Here is an 8,361-nt window from a genome sequence, read left to right on the forward strand (position 1 = left end):
CCATTAAAAGTTATTACAAAATAATGGCTATAATTCCTTGTCCTATACAATATAGCCTTGTTGCTTATCTATGTTATACATAGCAGTTTGTATCTTTTAATTCCATACCACTAACTTACCACTCTCTCCCCAATGGTAACCACTAGTTTATTTTCTATGACTGTAAGTCTGTTTCCGTTTCACATATACATTCATTTGTATTATTTTTTAGATTCTACATATAAGTAGTGTCATACAGTATTTGTCTTCCTCTGTCTGACTTATTTCACTAAGCATAATATTCTCAGGGTCCATTGATGTGGCTGCAAATGGCAGAATTTCATTCTTTTTAATGGCTGAGCAATATTCCACATCTTCTTTATCCATTCATCTGTTGATGGGCACAAGGGTTGCTTCCATATCTTGGATATTATAAATAGTGCTGCTACAAACATTGGGGTGCATGTATCTTTTTGAATTAGTGTTTTCATTTTTTCCAGATACATATCCAGGAGTGGAATTGCTGGGTCATATGGTAGTTCTATTTTTCGTTTTTTGAGGAATCTCCATGCTGTTTTCCACAGTGGCTGCACCAATTTACATTCCCACCAACAGTGTACAAGGGTTCCCTTTTCTCCACATCCTCTCCAAGATTTGTTATTTGTGGGGTTTTTTTTTTTTTAGATGATAGGCATTCTGACTGGTGTGAGGTGATACCTCATTGTAGTTTTGATTTGTATCTCTCTAATAATTAGTGATGTTGAGCATCTTTTCATGTGCCTGTTAGCCATCTGTATGTCTTCTTTGGAAAAACGTCTATTTAGGTCTTCTGCCCATTTTTTGATTGCATTGTTTGCTTTATATATATATATATTAAAATATATATATATTTTGATTGCATTGTTTGCTTTATATATACATATATATATATATATATATATTTGCTCAATATCAATCTCCAAATTGATATTGAGCTGTATGAGCTGTTTATATATTTTGGATTCAAAGATATTGCTTTTACCTTAAAGACAAGCCATTTTACAGCTTGGCCTTAAGAACTATAAGAGGTCAGCTGAAGGGCACTCACCTACCTGAGACTCTTGGTCAGGATCCTATTTCAGGGATAACTAAGGAGACTTCCCTCCTCTGCTCCCTTTCACTCCCACAGACTTTCATCCAGTTATGTCAAATACTTGAAGAAAAGTGTTTTGCTTTTGCTTAAAGTGTCTATGATGGCCTTCTCTTCCAATGAGAATTTCTCAAACAACTCTCATGTTCTCTGTGCTGCATAAATTAGGCCAATAGTAGTGAAGTTATTTTTTTTCTTCCAAAAGAATCTGTCAATAATGTAAAATTCACTTGCTAACATAATATTTTGTGCAAATACACCAAAAAATGTTTCATGCCTAACCTTCTTACTTCTGCATGCATATTAACATGATTAGAAAATATTAGTGTTTCGATAGTCATCAGAAAGTAAACAGTTAGTCACCTAGCTATTATTCACAAAATTATTTCACTATGTTTCAATGGAATTTACTGCTGACCACAGTAATTCTTATCTCCCTTAAAAGGAGCTATGCAGCTCATATCTTCAAGAGTATTCAATAGCCCAAAATAAAAGTGCTGGCATAATTTTTTAAAGTACTGGCAAAGTAAAATTTAGCATTTGCTAGAAAATGAGCCTCATTCTTTTTAAAAAGGGTGTATATTGCCTTAAAGACTGTAATAATAACAAAACTATAAGTAAGAATAATAGTAATTAGCATTGATAAAGCACTTACTATATGCTAGTTATATGCTAAGCAATATGCATAGAGTACTTCATTTATCTAAAAAATGTAAGATACTTAAGCAAGTATCATGTGTGGATATTTGTGTGTATGTGCATATATATACATATGTGACCATATATATGGCATATCCATACATATGATACAGTATATAGTACTCACAATATATTTACTTAAATACATACAGAAAATTTCTGGGCAGATATTAAGACACAGTTGATCATTTTCATTCTGTCCATCACTCGTGGTTGCCTGCCCAATAGCCATTGCCCTTCTTTCTTGCCAACAGAACACTGGTTTTGTTGAGGCAGCCATGTGCCCGCCCAGGGGAGGAGTTACTATGAACCTAAATCAGTCACAGGTCTCGTTCTCTTCTGCCCATGGTGGGTCTAGGGCTAGGAGTCAGTTCTTGTCTGGGGCATGAGAGATTACGGGAAGTCTGCTTAGGGCTTCTAGGAGGATTTCCCTCCTCAGGAAATAAGGATGTGCATGAAGAGAAAGCTTTTTCTGCTTCTAGCCCTTTCCCTCCTGCTTAGGAAACTTTGATTTGAAAACGCCTAGAGCCATGTTAGCCTCCTTGTGGCAATGAGGTGTGACACTGCTGGTACACTGTGAATAGAGGGTGACTTCTTGATTATGTCACAAAGTACAGAATCAACCCTGATACCACCTACCTCTGAATTTCATATAAGTTAACAAAAGCCAGTATTAATAGGGGTTCCTGTTACTTGCAGCCAAAGTATTCATGACTGATACAGTTACTTCTGGGAAGTGGTATTGAGGGTACAGGAAGGGAGAACAGTGTCTTACTTTTGATTGTATATTGTTTTCTGCTGCCTTAATTTGATTTACCATGTATGGGCAATACTTCAAAATTAAAAAACAGGGGCTTCCCTGGTGGCGCAGTGGTTGAGAGTCCGCCTGCCGATGCAGGGGACATGGGTTTGTGCCCCGGTCCGGGAAGATCCCACATGCCACGGAGCAGCTGGGCCCGTGAGCCATGGCCGCTGAACCTGTGCTCGGCAACGGGAGAGGCCACAACAGTGAGAGGCCCACGTACCGCAAAAAAAAAATTATAAAACAACTCATTTAATTTTTTTAAAATTGCATTTCTGAATAACTGGTATATTAATTTGGAGAAAATTGAGAGCCATAATGTTTTAAATAGTACCCCAACTCAGTAGCTCACAATTTGTACCCAGGCACTCTTTGACCAACATACATATATGCAATCACTTGGAGTATTTGAGCAGTTAGCTAATTTTGAATTTTAACATCAAATTGTCCTTCTTTCCAAACTATCAATATTTGTGAGTGTTTGTGTATCTCCCAAACAATGTAAGTATGAGTCTCCCTAGCATGTGTTTGGAGGGGAGATGTTTAGTGTTTCTACTGGGATTTACTTCCTACCCACAGTTTTTTTCTGAGTAACAGAGTGAGAATGAAGAGTTGCTTCCACTAGCTGGGGCTAATATGAGTCAGGAGATATTTACACCAGGTAGATGCATTGACCGGGATGAGGAAGAAGGGCTGAGGCATCAGGCAACATGAGCTCAAGTTCTCACTGGAATTTCTCCAAGAAAGGACCTTTATCTTTGTACAACCCAACTGACACTAACATCAATTTAACAACTATCAGCCTAGGAGAAGGGTTAGGATTGTGCTCGTGCAGGATTTCTGGGGACTAGGCTTGCCAGGGAATCCATTATTTCCTTCCGATTTCTCCTCGGAGCTCTCACATCTCAGGCTTCTTTCTCCCTTAAATGAGGGTGCAGGAATTGAACAGAAGTTGGTTCTCTGATACTACCGCCTAGAGAAACGACAAACTACTGCATCGCGAAGAGCTAGCATCCCCATCCCCATCAGCAATATTTAATTAGATGGATACAGGGTGAAGAATCAGGATCAAGACAGTCAGAGCCAGGCCAGTCTTAATACTGCCTCTCCTGTGAAACTTCCCAAGGAACAGTCCTCGAATTCGGCCTCACATTGACTTCATTATTTATAATGCCATCCTCTACGCCTGATCCATCATCAAGACCTGTTGAGGTTTTCTTGGTTAAAGCTCTTGAAAACCTCACTTCTTTTTCAGTTCCCTGTGCTCTTTTATAACTACGGTATCCTCCCTTCCAGATCTCCACTTCTCCAGGTCATTTACATATAGCTAGCATAATAATCTTTCTTATTTGTCATCATATTATTCCCTACCTAAGTTTTACTGAGAGATAGAAACAAACATTGGAACAAATGGAGAGATTAAAAAATCAATCATTTCATGACAAGTGATGGGATCCCCATTTATCCATGAGATAGTCCTTCTCCCAATTTTTTTGTCCCACTTGTACATATAAACTTTAAGGGATATAAGGAATTCCCTGGCAGTCCAGTGGTTAGGACTCTGTGCTTTCACTGCCAAGGGGGCCCGAGTTCCTTCCCTGGTCGGGGAACTAAGATCCTGCAAGCCGCATGGCACGGCCAAGGCCAGAAAAAAAAAAAAAAAACTTTTAGGGATATAGATGAAATAACCATAAATCTATTATTTATTTATATTATATTAAATACCCTCACTACTTAAAATCACAAATAAGAAATTTTAGATTGATGAACTTAAAATATTTCTTTTTCTCATCAGTGAAGGAAAAAGTAATTTAAACTGTTTCCATTGCAACTTCTACATGGTATCTTTGTCATGGTTAGAGCTCCTTTTTATCATCTCACAAAAACAGATGTGCACGGCTCTCTCTCTGGGGGAACTTTACTTAAGAGGAGGAAGGTAACAGAAAACCTAAAGGAGGCTCTGAGGGGAGATCAGGAGGAAGAAACTAAGTCTCTGGCTCAAAACTCCTGTGCAGACAGTGCTTGGATAAGGCATTTCCTGGCCCCAGCCTCCTGGGTCTGATACACCACCTCAGTGCTCACTTAGACGTTACATTTTGTTTGGGAAGCCAAAGGAATGTCCTGATTTTTACTAGTTCCATCCATGACTCTTTACCTTAACTTACAGAAGATGCTGTGACATATCCATTCTTCTTAATCTCAGTCTTTACCCAGTCAGCTGAGTATAAATGGCTTTGAGACCTTTCCCCAGTAAGAAAATCTCCAGAATCCCCCAAGAAAAAACAATGTTCCTTTTACCATAACTGTAATGATCATCAATCTTAGAACACTCAAATAGAATAGCCTTGGCTGCACAGACCAGAGGCAGAAGCCTAGGCCACTTGGTCCATGGGGGGACCCAGGCCCCGCCAGGTGGGAGGAAGGAAATTGGAGTGTGAGAGGTGTCCCCCGCTGGCCCCAGATGCACCTGGATGAACCCACAGTATTTTCTTTATTGCCGTGGAGCCTGAGAGGATTACCAAAGTGTGTCTGGTGAAGTAGGGCCAGGGGACCGGGGTTGGGGAGATTAGGGACAGTGGGTTGAACTAGAGATGAGGGAGGTTTAGAGAGGCCTCTGCCACTGTGACTGTGAGCCCTGGTCGACAATGAGGTGACCACTGTGCAGTCCACGTCCTGGAAATCAGGAGATGGAGTGTGTTCTGAGAACCGACTGAGACTGAGGAAAAAAAAAGAAAAGAAAGCCTTGATGTTGCTCTTTTCATGTAATTACAGTACAATGTCTGTGGGTCTACTTCTTGATATAATAATTCAAACCTAATGAGAGTTTACTGAACAAGGCTCTATAGCCAATATATTATCATTCTCCTCTTTTACAGGAGAAAGTGGGTTGTCATAACGTTACAGTGAGTGTAATTTTGTAATGATGGAGTGAGAAAGTCACTTTCCTACCGCCCTAGCATGCTCCTACAGACACTTAAAATGGAGCTTTAAATTGAAGTGGGCTATAACTAATTCAAACATACATGTTCTCTGCCCTAGGAATACCTGCTGTGAATCTAAGTTTGTGGAACCATCAGACCACACGGTGCGAGAGACCATGGGTTTCGGAATCAGACACACCTGAATTAGCAACCAGGCTCTGTCACTTACTAGCCGTGTGACCCTGGGTGAGTTACTTAATCTCTCTAAGTCTCAGGTTCTTCATCTGAAAACCAGAAATAGTGCTGACCTACCAGCACTGTTGTTTTCCCTGGAAAAGTAACTGAAAAATTCTGCTTATTTGTCCAACTTCCTTTCCCTATCTGCAAATAAAGGCCAAGGAGGGCTTCCCTGGTGGCACAGTGGTTAGGAATCCGCCTGCCAATGCAGGGGACATGGGTTTGAGCCCTGGTCCTGAAAGATGCCATATGCCACGGAGCAACTAAGCCCATGTGCCACAACTATTGAGCCTGTGCTCTAGAGCCTGCGGGCCACAACTACTGAGCTTGCATGCCACAACTACTGAAGCCCACAAGCCTAGAGCCCATGCTCTGCAACAAGAGAAGCCACCGTAATGAGAAGCCTGAGCACTGCAACAAAGAGTAGCCCCTGCTCGCTGCAACTAGAGAAAGCCCACACGCAGCAATGAAGACCCAACGCAGCAAAAAGTAAACTAAATAAATAAATTAAAAAAAAAAAAAGGCCAAGGCGTAAGTAGTGTATGCCAAGTGCCAATTAATTGCAGATACATTTTCTTTCCCCTCTGGAAGAATGTTGTTTGTCTTTCATTAAAAATTATAGCTGCGTTTAAAATAAGATATCCTCAAGTGTTAAAAGAATATAAAACTTTTTTTTTTAACTTTTGGCTGAAAATGACAACCACTCAATTATACATGTTTAATGTAAAAGGGTTCAAACAAAATAACAATACAGTGACAAAGTGACATGGAAACTATTTCAAAAGAAAAAAAGATCAATCACACATGCGTCAAACAGAATACAAAATCAAGGTAATAGACAAAAATAAAAATTTTACTTTAATTATAACTGAAAAACTAAAATTAAAAAATCCAAGTTTCAAAATTTTCTAAAGAATATATATAACTGCATAATCAAATGATTTTTTTTGCTTGAATAGGATGTACAACCATTTTTTAAAACAGTGGATATAAACATTGAATATTTAAAACATTGCATATCCTACATTTTAGTTAAAAATTGAAATTAAAAATGTAAGATTCAAAAAATGAGAATATTTTGCTACTAAACTATTCCACTGCCAGAGATAAATTCTGATCTGAAATGATGGCCCTGAGTCAAGTTGAGTCAAGCCAGTTGGTTACATCCTGTGAATTCCCCTCTCTCTGGCCCCCAAATCTGGGCAGGGCTAGGATTTTGCTCTGGCTTTGATCCTATTGGGGGTGACGGAAGCAACAGAAGCTGTCTCTCTAGGAAATTCTTGATCCTGGCCCTTCTCTGATTTAGAAACAAACTTCAACCGGGTTAGGTGAAGGTATCAGAGAAAAAATGAAAAATTCTACTCTCTGCTGACTCTCCTGAAAATGTTCACATTGTCTCAGTCAAGCTATAGCACAATAAAGAGGCATTTTGCTTCAAAATCATGTATTGATAAATATTTATTGCATATACCTGAGTTGGATATTGTCTGCCTTATGTATCACATTATGTTGATCTTAGATACACAACTCCATTGGTGTTTGTCCTAAAAAATCTTCAGTTAATGTTCGAATGTGTCACTAAAAGTTTTTATTTCAATTTTAGAATTTCATTTCATTGGTGGAGAGTAATTCATGAGTTTAAACCTCATTTGGTGGAGAATAATTTACATATATATTACTTTTTCCATTTTAATGGCTTTTTTCCCAAAGCCTGCCCCAATATTTGAACTTGTCCTTGGTAGTTATTTAAGATACTGTGAGGGTTCCAGGACACTGAAGCCCTGGGTCCAGACCGTAGTGATTAGAGACACATTTTGAGATTTCTTCCCAGCTCTCTTCTTGAAGAACACCTCTCTCCCTCGGCCAACTAGAGCAACAGCCCTGGGCCCTTCTTTCCTATGTTTATACCAAATAAACCCAACCCTCCCTGATTAGATAAAAGGTGGACACCTGATCCATGAACCAGACAAGTCTGATTATTTTTCTCTTGAGAATTTGAACTGAGAGACACAGGCTGGGGGTCAGGTGCCGGTGGTCATTAGAGCTTCAAGGTCTTGTGGAATGAGAGGCTATGACAGTTATTAAGGGCCATGCATGCGAGGGGCTCACACAGAGAGCCAGTCTGCAGGGAGAGACTGGACAAGGCAGGGGAAACAGAAAATGTAGGTGAGAGAACTTGCAACCTGAGAACAGCTGCATTGTCCTGAAGCCTTTTCAGTTTCCAAGTCTAATTCCCCATGGGGCTCGACTCTCCTTCCTGTCTTGAATCCCATGAGGAGCTGCTGTATAATAAATCCTCATTTACGTGTAGTAGCCAGAGCGAGGTTCTGTTCCTTGCAACCAAATGAGCCCTAAGACCAAGTGAAGCCTTATTGTTTTAGAAATTCTACATGTTTCACTCCATTGACAGCAAGGGAGCATTTGATAATGGCATCTTCTTTGAAATACTTCCACCAAAGAGTTGCGGATTCACTCTTCTGAGACTGATGACATTTACAACTCAATGTTAATTACGCTGTTGGATTAGGTATCTATGGCCTTAGAGAAAATCAGACCATCATATTTTATAACTTAATTCCTTTGTAGAGAGTGGC

General features: G+C 39.6%; 1 non-coding gene across 1 annotated transcript; it reads left to right on the plus strand.

Annotated features, from left to right (window-relative positions):
* The first annotated feature begins 5,245 nt into the window (after positions 1–5,245).
* LOC114903275 lies at positions 5,246–5,328 on the plus strand. The gene has a single exon (XR_003795669.1).
* The last annotated feature ends 3,033 nt before the right edge of the window (positions 5,329–8,361 follow it).

This window comes from Monodon monoceros, unplaced genomic scaffold (assembly GCF_005190385.1).
Source record: "Monodon monoceros isolate NGI ecotype Baffin Bay Population unplaced genomic scaffold, NGI_Narwhal_1 Super_Scaffold_20, whole genome shotgun sequence".
Classification (NCBI taxonomy): domain Eukaryota; kingdom Metazoa; phylum Chordata; class Mammalia; order Artiodactyla; family Monodontidae; genus Monodon; species Monodon monoceros.